The sequence below is a fragment of the Melozone crissalis genome, unplaced genomic scaffold (genome assembly GCF_028551555.1).
Source record: "Melozone crissalis strain CALT ecotype California unplaced genomic scaffold, PUWL_Pcris_2 ptg000354l_1, whole genome shotgun sequence".
In the NCBI taxonomy this organism is placed as follows: domain Eukaryota; kingdom Metazoa; phylum Chordata; class Aves; order Passeriformes; family Passerellidae; genus Melozone; species Melozone crissalis.
The window spans coordinates 25677-36959 of record NW_026536100.1 but is presented as its reverse complement, the minus strand read 5'-3'; positions in this window follow the sequence as shown (position 1 = coordinate 36959).

The window sequence follows — 11283 nt, the reverse complement described above, 5'->3', positions numbered from 1 at the left end:
GAGTGGGGTAAGGCATCCTGCAAAGTCAGAAGTATAAATTCTATATTTTTGTTGAAAATGTTTCCAGGTGACTAAGTGGCTGTCCAGTCAAAAAGGTCAGATGTGGCAGGATATGGCATTAGGTAGGTGCTAAGTTTCAGTGCTATCACATACAGAAACTCATGTGCCTTTTCATACTAGCCTGACCTGTTAAACACTTTGTGCTTTTTTTCCATATGAACAAAGTTGAAATAGGCCAGAACTCATCAACCTGAAAAAGAGACATTTTGGAGGAGGAATAGGGTAAGGACCTAAGAATCCTGAGTGGCATGAGAAACATGGATAGAGATCAACTCTTCATTACCTTTTCCAATATAAGAATAAAGTCCAATAAAGGCAATTAGTGGGACAAACATTCAAAACAAAGGTAGGTGACTCTTTATGCAATCTCACAGAATCACAGAATATGCTGAGTTGGAAGGGACCCGCAAGGGTCATCGAGTCCAACTCCTGGTGGTGCACAGGATCATCCCCAAGAGTCACACACCATGTGCTTGAGAGCATTGTCCAAATGCTTCTTGAACTCTGTCAGGCTTGATGCTGTGACCACCTCCCTGGGGTGCCTGTTCCAGTGCCCAACCATACTCTGGGTGAAGAACATTTTTCTGATAGCCAACCTAAACCTCTCCTGATGCAACTTCAGGCCATTTCCTTGGGTCCTGTCACTGAGCACCACAGAGAAGAGATCAGTGTCTGCCCCTCCTCTTCTCCTCATGAGGAAGTTGTAGAGTGAAATCAGGTCTCCCCTCAGTCTCTTCTTCTCCAGGGTGAACAGACCAAGCAGCCTCAGCTACTCCTCCTAAGGCTTCCCCTCAAGACTCTTCACCATCTTTGTTGTCCTCCATTGGACACTCTCCTCTTCTCAAAGGATACCGTATATGCAAGACATTTCCATGGGTTCAACAGGAGACTGATCAAGTACATGGAAGAAATGCATTGTAGGCTTTAAACAGACACGTGAAAACAGGAAGCATACAATCATCTTTCAGAACAACAAATATGACTAAAGAAAGCAAAGTAAGATGACATCTTCAAGCCACAAGGTGTCACTTAGCAGAGGCACATTATAAGCAGCATTTTCTGGATCAGTGTGGAAAGATGGCTGGGTGTAAAATTAGAGGAAACTGAGAAGCTATATTCACATCCTAACAGAAGTTATAACAGCACAGAAATTATAGGGTAATATACAGTTGCTGCTCCCTTGGTGGAATGTGGTTGGCATGCTCAAGACCCATTCCACAATAACTCCCCATATCCACAATCTGCAACCATAGCACCTGCTAAGGGTGATGGAACAGAGGCTGGAGTGAAAACACTGCAGCCAGGCTCTATTGAAATCGTTGCAGTGAGGGGAACTCAATTGTACTTTGCAGCTGATAAACCACATAGCACCTGTCAACCAAGGGAGATAGAAGATGTCTTGCTACCAAGCCAAAAACTGTTGTTGTTATATTTCTAGAGTCCCAGCTCTCAGGCTGCCACAGCTCTCGGCTATCCTATCTTCTATCATGTCTTGTTGTTGTTATATTTCTAGAGTCCCATACCTTCTTTCAGTGTTGTCTTACAAGCAGATCTTCACAGCTCTGTTGCTCCTGCTTCTTTATCAGAGCTCCACCAAGGCTCTCCCCGACCAGCCAGCCCACCCCCTTTTATCCCAGTTATCTTCATTAGCCACAGCTGCCACCCAATTAAGGACATCACAGCTGCAGCCCATTTAGAACAACTAGGATTGGGGCAAGGCCACTTATGCAATACATGTATTTTACTAGGACTCCTACTATAAACAACTGTGGTGAAATCGTTCTCCTCAGATGAACTTGGTCCATTATAGCCTAATTATAATGTTAGAGCGCACCTCCATCACAAAGTTACCCCCCTCCAAGGTACAACCACTCCTCACTGGAAATGTGCTCTATATTTTTTTGACTGTATCTTTAAAAGTGAAGTGAGAGAATTTTGCACCAATCAGTAACAAAGGTATGCATGACCAGAGTCAGTCAAGCTCCACCTAAACACAAAGAAATAGCATAAAAGTAAGTCAATAATGGGGGGAAAGTTAGGGAAGACTCCATCATAACTGCTGGGCTCAGTTGATGGGCTGAACCTGTCTTTTCTCCCATAGGGATGCCTGTTGAGTAAGAACCATATTCTGTGCGCACTGAATACTTTTAGTGGGGATTAGAGCTTGTCTGTATGTTGCTTTGAATATGTTTTTGCAGTCAGAAACTATCACTGGCAATCCTTGAACATTAACCTGTCACAATTTTAAATTAATAAAGAGTGTTATTCTGTGAACTGTTAGTGTGAGTCCTTCATGGGCGCTGGCAATCACCGGCAGCAGGGAATATACTTGAATACAATGGAAGGCCCACTGAAGGGTCATAAATTGGGAAGACACACTGAGCAGTCTCCCTTATCCTGTTGGCATATTTCCCTGAATAAATCAGTTGAACTGCCCTCCAATCCAGCAGGACTGCTCAGTGAAGGGTCCCCATAAGGGGATGCTGACAGACTGGTCAGGCACAAGGGTCTTGGCTTTTCTGGGACACTGACAGATGTCACATTCACATTTTCTGAAAAATCCCTTCACCCAAGATTTTTCTCCTGGGAAGCTGAGAAGCCTCAAAGAAAAAGGAAAACAATTTTATCTCATTTGCTTCTCCTCTGTTTTGCTCATGTGGAATGTGTTTGGAGATTGTTTACCACAGGTGATTTTTTCATTGGGTTTCTGGTGTGAGTGTTTTGACTCAATGGCCAATCAGTGCCAAGCTGTGTCGGGACTCTGGAGAGAGTCATGAGTTTTCATTATCTTTTTAGCATTCTGGAAGTATCCTTTCTGTATTCTTTAGTATAGTTTAGTATAGCATTCTTTTATATAATTTAGTATCATAAAATAATAAATTAGCCTTCTTAGAACATGGAGTCAGATTCATCATTCCTTCCTCCCTGCCACGGGGGTCCCAGCAAATACAATAGACAGACATTAAATATTAATGAACAAGTAAATCTCCCCACACTAACGGTTGAGGAAATCTCCCTTTTTCATGTGACAATCAGTCTTGAAGTACCAAACTAGGATTATGTTTGTCTCTCAAGAAATGGTGATTTTTCATTCTTCAAGACAAAAAGAGAATCTCTTTTGTATTTATACTGCATGTACTATGTACTGCACAAAACTTTAAAATAAGAATGAACATAAAGGATTTCAAATTTAGAAGCCTTGCTGTTATTCAATAATGTTCTTAGTTTGAGGAGTAGGGTGGTGGAGTGAGGGCTCTTTTAAAGATGAAAATGTGTAGAGCTTGCCTCATGACATGTTCCTATAAAATTCCTGTAGCATGTATTTTCAGTGAGCTAGGGAAGAAAAGAGATAGCTGTTTAGAGAGAGGAAGTCATGGTGGGCAATATTGCTCTGGGAAGATAATCCAGGAAGACACTCATCAGGAATTTGCGTGGTCTGTTAATTATTCCCAGAAGTATGTTCCCAGTGCAGCTATGGTTTTGGGATCATGTCTAGAGTACAGGAGATCTTGGCATCTAACAGAGAAAATGGCCTATTCTATAAAAGACTGAAGAAAAGAATGCATATTTTTTTCTTCCTCAAAAGAGAATGCATTTTTTTCTTCCTCAGAATTTGACTTGCAAAGCAATATCTACTTTGTACTTCAGTGACATATGGCAGATGAGAAACATAGGAGATGTGTTTCAGATTTCATAGAATTGTATAATACTAGGTATGTCAAGGATCTTCCGGTCCAACATTTCTTGGAAAAAGCAAGGTCTAGACCAGATGGCCCAGCATCCTGTCCAGCTAAATTGTAAAAGTGTCCAGTGTTGGAGAATCCACCACTTCCCTGGGGAAATTATTCCAAGAGCTGATTGTTCTTACTGTGAACAAATTTCTTCTTGTGTCCAATCGGAATCTCTCTAGGAGTAACTTGTATCCATTACCCCTTGTCTTTTACATGTGACTCTTTGTAAAAAGAGTCTCCATCTTCTTTGTAGCCACCCTTTAAATACTGGAACATGGTGATAAGGTGTCCCCTAAGCCTTCTCAGGGCTGAACCAACCCAGTTCTCTCAGCCTTTCCTCATATGACAGATTTCCCACTCATTTGATCATCTTTTTGTCCCTTTTGTGGACTCTCTCAGTCTTGTCCACATCTTTTGTGTAGCAGGGACCAAAACTGGACACAGTATTCCTGGCATGGTACTGAGAAGACTGGGATAATGACTTTGTCATCTCTACTGGTTGATTCAAGCCAGAATTCTGTTGACTTTCTTTGCCACAGCAGCACACTGTTCACTCATATTGAGCTTTTTGTCCACCAGGATCCTTAGGTCCCTTTCCATAGAGCTGCTCTCCAGCCAGGTAGATCTCAGCCTGTGCTGCACTCCTGGATTATGTTTTCCCATGTGCAAGACCTTACACTTGTCCTTGTTGAACTTCATAAGGTTCTTGTCAGTCCACTCTTTCAGCCTATGCAGGTCTTCCTACAGGGTGGCTCTCCCTTATGAGGTGCCTACTTCCCCACTCAGTTTGGTATCATTGGCAAACACTTGATCCCATCATCATCCAAATCACTTATGAAGATATTAAACAGCATTGGGCCCAATATCCATTCCTGAGGGACCCCACTTGTGACAGGTTGCCAATTTGAAAAGGAACTATTTGCCACAATCCTCTGGGTGTGGTCTGTCAGCCAGTCCCCCACCCACCATACAGACAACTTGTCTAGACCATAATGAATCAATTTCTCTGAAAAGAGTCTGTGTGAAACTGTATCAAAAGCCTCGGAGAAATCCAGGTAGGTGGCATCCATTGCTCATCCCATATCAACCAAGCAGGTTACTTTGTCGTAGAAGATGATCAGGTTTGTAAAACACTATTTGCCCTTGGTGAATCTGGGCTGGTTTTCCCAATCACATACTTCATCTGACTTGTGATAGCCCCCAGGAGGATTTGTGCCAGGGACTGAAGTAAGACTGATGGGCCTATAATTTCCTGGATCCTCCTTTAAGCCCTTCTTGTAGATGAGGGTGACATTAGCTGTAGCAGCCACAGGGCCTGCAAGGTTTCCCTGGCGGTCAGTTGCCTAAGATAAGAAATGCCTAGTCATGATGACTGGACCAAAGAAGCCCCTCTTCCACCTTCGGACCCTCGTCATCTCTCTGTAAGGCCATAGGTCATATTCACCTCAACCCTTACTATTGGACTGTTTCCCAAAACCCCTATACCCTATATAAACTCCTACTTCTGTGCTGTTCAGCAGAAGAGCTGTCATTGTCACCCTTTGCAGAAGCTGCCAATAAAGACACCTCTGTGGAACCTCATACAGCCTTCTCCTCTCTCTCCCTGCGTCTGCTGAGGCATTTAGCAAGCAGAGCTGAAATCACTAAAGAGCTGAATTCACCAAAGAGCTGATCTAACTTAAGAACCGAGCTGCTTGCTAAGATTGCCTGCGGCTGGGAGCCTGCCTGAGGAACCTGGACAGGTTATGCTTAGCAGGACTTCCCTATCTGGACACCTGCGGCAGCTGGGGTCAGACCCTGAAAACCCCCAAGCCATAAAAATTAGCCTTCTTCCAGTTTTCTGGAACATCCCCTGATCTCCACGAGTTCTCAAACATCATGAAGAGTGAGCTCACAATGGCATCAGACAACTTTAACACCCTTGGGTGGATATTTTCAGAGCTCACTGATTTGCAGGGGCCAAGCTCTTGTAATAGTTCACACACCAACTCTTCCTTCACTGATGGTGGGTCTGTGTTTGCATCAGCCTGGAGTTTTGTTACCAGGTCCTGGGGCTGCATAGTGCTGGTAAAGACAGAGATGAAGAAAGTTTTGAGAACCTCTGCCTTTTCAGAATTGTTGGTGATTAATTCACATCTCCTGTTTAACAGTGGACCAATATTTTCCATCTGTTTCTGCTTGTTGGTTATGTACCTGAAGAACCCTTTCTTCTGTGTTTTGACATATCTGGCTGATTTCAATTCTAACTGCATCTCTACTCACCCTGGCAATGCTCTTGTAATTCTCAATGTGTGTCTGCTTTTCCATCTCTGGTATCCTTCACTTTTGGTTTTGAGCAGACTCAGAAGCTTACAGTTAAGCTAAGAGAGTCTCTTGTTCCACCTACTTCTCTTACCCTTAAAGGGGATGAACTGTTTGTGCTTCCAGGAGAACGTTCCTGAAAATCTCTGAGCACTCTCTGGCTCCTTTATCCTCCATGGAAGCTTCCCACAGAATCCCTCCCAAATGAGCTCTGAGTGAGCTGAAGATTGCTCTTCTAAAATCTAAAACCTTTGTCTTAGTACTAACTTTCAGCATGCTCAGCTGGATCCCAAACTCCATAATACTGTGATCACTACAGCCAAGGCTGTCACCTCATTCCTGGTTGGCACATCTAACATTTCTATGAGGAAGCAGTTCTTTATGCATTCCAGGAATTTGATGGATGGCTGTAGGAATGTGCCCCCTTTTGACGGAGTGACAAAATTATCCTTTGTCTCCTTAAAAAGGGAAAAAGCCCAGAAGTTTCTCTCCTCATTTAGGCAAAAAGATACCTCATAGGACCTTGGGGACTTCAAACTTAAGGATAGCTAATTGGACAGAAGCCAAAGCCTAAGCAATTTACTAGAAAAAGAAGACAACAAAGGAACTGATTGCTTTTGTGAGGTGTTTTACCAGGAGCAAAAGTGTCTTGCCCCTGGCTCAGTTTTTCTCTGTAAAGAGCTTTGTTATTTTGCCTTTTATTAAAACTTTTCTGTTTCCAACACTACCACAGAAGCCATCCTGCTGATTTTATGCCATCTGAGGTGGCTGAGCTATCTCGGGTGTGACATAGATCTCCAAGAGCTTATAAGACCTGGCTCAAGGAGACCCATACATCAGATGGCATGTGAGTTGCTGTATTGTTCTTCCAACAAATGTCAGGATAGCTAAAGTCATCCATAAAAACCAGGTTCTGTTGGGCCAAAGCTTGCTGAAGTGACCCAAATATTGCTTTGTTGGTCTTACAATCTTGGTTTGGAGGTCAGTAGTAGATGTCTACTGTAAGATCCCCCTACAGAAACAACTCTTCTCATCTTGACTCAGAGGCATTCCATAAGGCTTCCACAGATGATGTAGTTTACTTTTATACATTCAAGGTTCTCCCTGATATCGAGCACAACTCCTCCTCTTCCTCCCTGCCTGTTTTATGAAACAGCCTATAGCCATCCATTGTGAACCTCCAGTCATGTGAGTTGTTCCACCACGTTTCAATTATTCTTATGGTATTATAACTTTCTAACTGGATGCAGAGCTCCAGTTCCTCCTGTTTGTTCCCCAGGCTAAGGGCATTGGTATACATACATTTGAGGTGGTTGGTCTTCTGGTTCTCATCTTGGGAGGCAGCTTGACAGGTGGATCCCATTCCTCCCTGATAGGCTATAGTCATTGAAGAATGTCCCATCATAAAAGTCAAAACCTTCATAACAGTGTTAAAAATGACCATATAATATTGGCTTTTGCATTCATGTATTAGATTTTGCACATTGTTATTGATCATAAGTATTTAGATATGGTACAATTTACAATTCCTTTTAGCTGCTTGTTAATATAACATAATCTATCAGTTTAAGTATGAACTGTATAGCTCATAGAAAAAATAGTGTAATGAATATAATATCTACGTATAGCTTATAGAACTAGTAGCATGATAAATGTATTATACTGTGGACCTTAGCAAAACATAAGATGTTAAAAGGCTTTTGTGTAACTAAGAGAACAGTATAAAGCAATCCACTGACTGACCTCTCCAAGGGATAGTGGTGACACAAACCAGAGCACCAGAGAAGACTTAGAGAAGAGGTTGTTAACTCCTCTTATCAGAGAAGGAATAAAATATATTGACTTGATCTACAGGATGTCATGCAGATAAGTCAAAATGTAAAGCCAAAACAAAAATGAGTCCCTGCAACATCAAAAGCTCTCAAGAATATTTGGATAATGTATAATCTAATGAATATACATGCAACCCCAGCAATGTAACCGTATATAGAGAACATGATTTTAAGCTACCTCTGTGCTCTGTGGCCATTTGCCAAAAGCACCCCAGTGCTGGATTATTTATTTGTCCTTCTTTTATACTTTATTAAACTTTTAAAAATTCTAAAGAGTGAACTCTGTTTTTCACAATGCCACCAACCACAAGGCTAGAAGTTGATTTGACTTATACATCTATTTCTGGCTGTAATCCTAAAATGGAGGAAAAGATAACTTGGGCACCAATACTTTTTGCTTGCACCCCCAGGGCTCTGTAGTCTTCCCCCATTCTGCCCAGGTTCTGTCTTGCAGTGTTAAGCTATGTGTCTTGGTTTAAGATAATTTAAAGAGTTGGACACTAAAATGAGGTACCTCCCGTTAGTTTCAAGTTGAAACCAATCATTTTCCACTAATAAGGAAAAACAAAATGCAAGTAGGTATGAGTGAAAACATAACAGTTTACTAGCAAGCAAAACGGCAACAGGAAAATGGCATCAGCTGTCTCCCTCAAGATGGTGCGCTGCAGTCCACCGCACGGTCCGGGAGACAAAGGGAAAAAGATGGTGGACTAATGAAGCAACACCCTCCCGGGAAGATAGGACCTTACAGAGCAGTTCTGGTGGCAGATGAAGAATTGCCTGCACATGTGGAGTAAGCTGTGCCTCTCGCTGCTTCCTCCTGCCACCTGCTGGACTGCACCGGTGTTGGTGCTGCTGTCATACACGCTAGGGGTGTGTTGGGGGGAAAAGAACTGGTCTGACGGGACCGACACAGGGTGGCCTGGCCCCAGGGACTGGCTCAAGCTTTGCAGTGTCGATAGGGTTTGCAAAATTCACTCTGAAACAGTTTCTCATTGCGAAATGCAGTTTTTCTGAGTTGCTACTGTTGCAAGCCTAGAAACCCGCCCGAAACAATCCCCTCTGAGGCAGAACCTCTGGCTTCAAAAGCCACCAGGCAAAGGAGGAAGTCAGCACATTTTGGGTTACCTTGGACATTATGCTCATCTGATATTTAGGTCCTACATTACTGTTGTCTCAGTACTCCAAGCACCATCTCATGAAGACAGTCATTATAGATACATATTATAATATTAGCTTTTCACAAATTATGAAATGGATGCTATATGTATAATGTTAAAGTAACTTTGTTATAAAGGAATTGTTTTTATTTATGTTATTAAATAAACTTAGTAGTGAAATAGCTGATATAGTTATGCTTGTGGCAATTGAACTGCCTGCTTGGTTGGGATAATATCCAATTACCATATGATGAGGACTCCTGCTACTTATATGCCAACTATCAACACTTACCATCAGTAGAAAGTATGGACCAAAGCCCAAAACTGAAGGTGATGATAAGAATGGACTAAAACCACAGCCAAGAAATACACATGTTCTAAAAAGGCGGACCAAGGAGGAGCCATGCTAAACAGTTCTTGGAACATGTAAACTAGTTTGGGGAAAAGTTTAAATATGCATAATTGTTTATGAATATGCAACAGACTGATGCAATAGAAATTATATATAAAGGGTGTTTCCAAAATAGCAGGTGTGCTCTTGGCAGAATGCCAAGCACCCAACCGTTAAAAACTTTGCTTTATTGTCTTTGTCTTCTGTTGTCCTTTATTAAACTTTTAAATTTTACCAGTAGAGTGAACCTTGTTTTTCACAGTCAGCAATTACACCTTTACCCTTTTCTCCTCAGAGACATAACTTGAGGAGGTGCACTAGGAAGCTTAGCTGCCTACCGGGGTTAAACCCCAATCCATCTGTCTATCCCTCAAATTCATCTCTCTCCAATTCAGAGGCAAGAATGTGACAGGAGACTGTGTCAAAGGCCTTACAGATGTCCAGATATTTGATATCTGTAGCTCTTCCTTTGTCTGCTGGTGCAGTCACTCCATCATATGAGGGTACTAGATGAGTCAGTCATGGTGAAGCCATGTTGACTGTCTCTAATCACTTTCCTGACTTCCGTATAGCTTCAGCCTAACTTCCAGGAAGATCTGCTGCATTATCTTCCCAGGCACAGAGGTGAGGCTGACAGGTCTGTAGTTCCCAGTCCTCTTTTTTAACCTTTTTAAAAATGGGTGAAATGTTTCCCTTTTTCCAGTCACTTGGGACTTCACCTGACTGCCAGGACTTTTCAAATATCATGGAGAATGTCTTTGCAACTACATCTGCCAGTTCCCTCAGAACTCTGGGAAGCATCTTGTTGAGGGCCATGGACTTGTGTGTGTTCAAGTTTCTCAGGTGGTCTCAAACTTGATCTCTTACAATTGGAGGGACTTTCCCCCCAGTCTTTGCCTTGAGATGCATTCACTTGAGAGGTATGGAAAGAGAGATTACCATTGAAGGCTGAGGCAAAAATTTATTGAGTATGTCAGCCTTTTCCTTGTCCATTGCTACCAGATTGCAAGTCATGTTTGTCAGAGGAGGTATACTTTCTTTGGCCTACCTTTTCTAGCTGATATACCTGTAGAAGACCTTATTATTCTTTGTGTCCCTTGACAATTTCAGCAGCTCCTTGACCATCCTGACCCCATCCCTATACAACTGGGAAAAGCTCCTGTACTCTTCTGAGGATACCTGTCCCTGCTTCCACTGCCTGTGCATTTCTTTCTTGCTCTTTAGTTTGACCAGCTGTCAGAGACTGGAAAAGATGTCTTGATATTTTGTGATGCTTGGAATGCCTGTGTGTGTGCACAGTTTCACAGCAGGTCCTATTGACTAACTCTTTGAACAGTTGGAAGTTTGCTTTCCTGAAATTCAGGGTCTTGACTTTACTCTTTGCCTGACCCATATACCTCAGGACTGCGAACTCTAACAGCACATGATCACTGTAGCCCAGGCTGCCTCCAATCCTGATGTCACCAATGAGCTCACTTTTGTTGGTGACCATCAGGCCCAGTATTGCATCCCCTCTGGTAGGGCTGTCTATTACCTGGCTTATGAAGTGATCCTTGATATACTCCAGGAGTCTCCTGGATTGCCTTTGGCTTGGTGTGATACTTCTCTGACAGATGTTGGGGTGGTTGAAATCTCCCAGGAGGACAAGAGCCTGAAAACACAATGCTTCCTGTAGCTGGAGCAAGAAGGTTTCATTAATAGGCTACCCTTGATGGCGTGGTCTGTAGTAAACACCAACCATAGGGTTCCCTTTGTTGCTTTGGTCTCTAATTCTTACCCATAAGCTTTCAACTTGCCCATGGCTATTC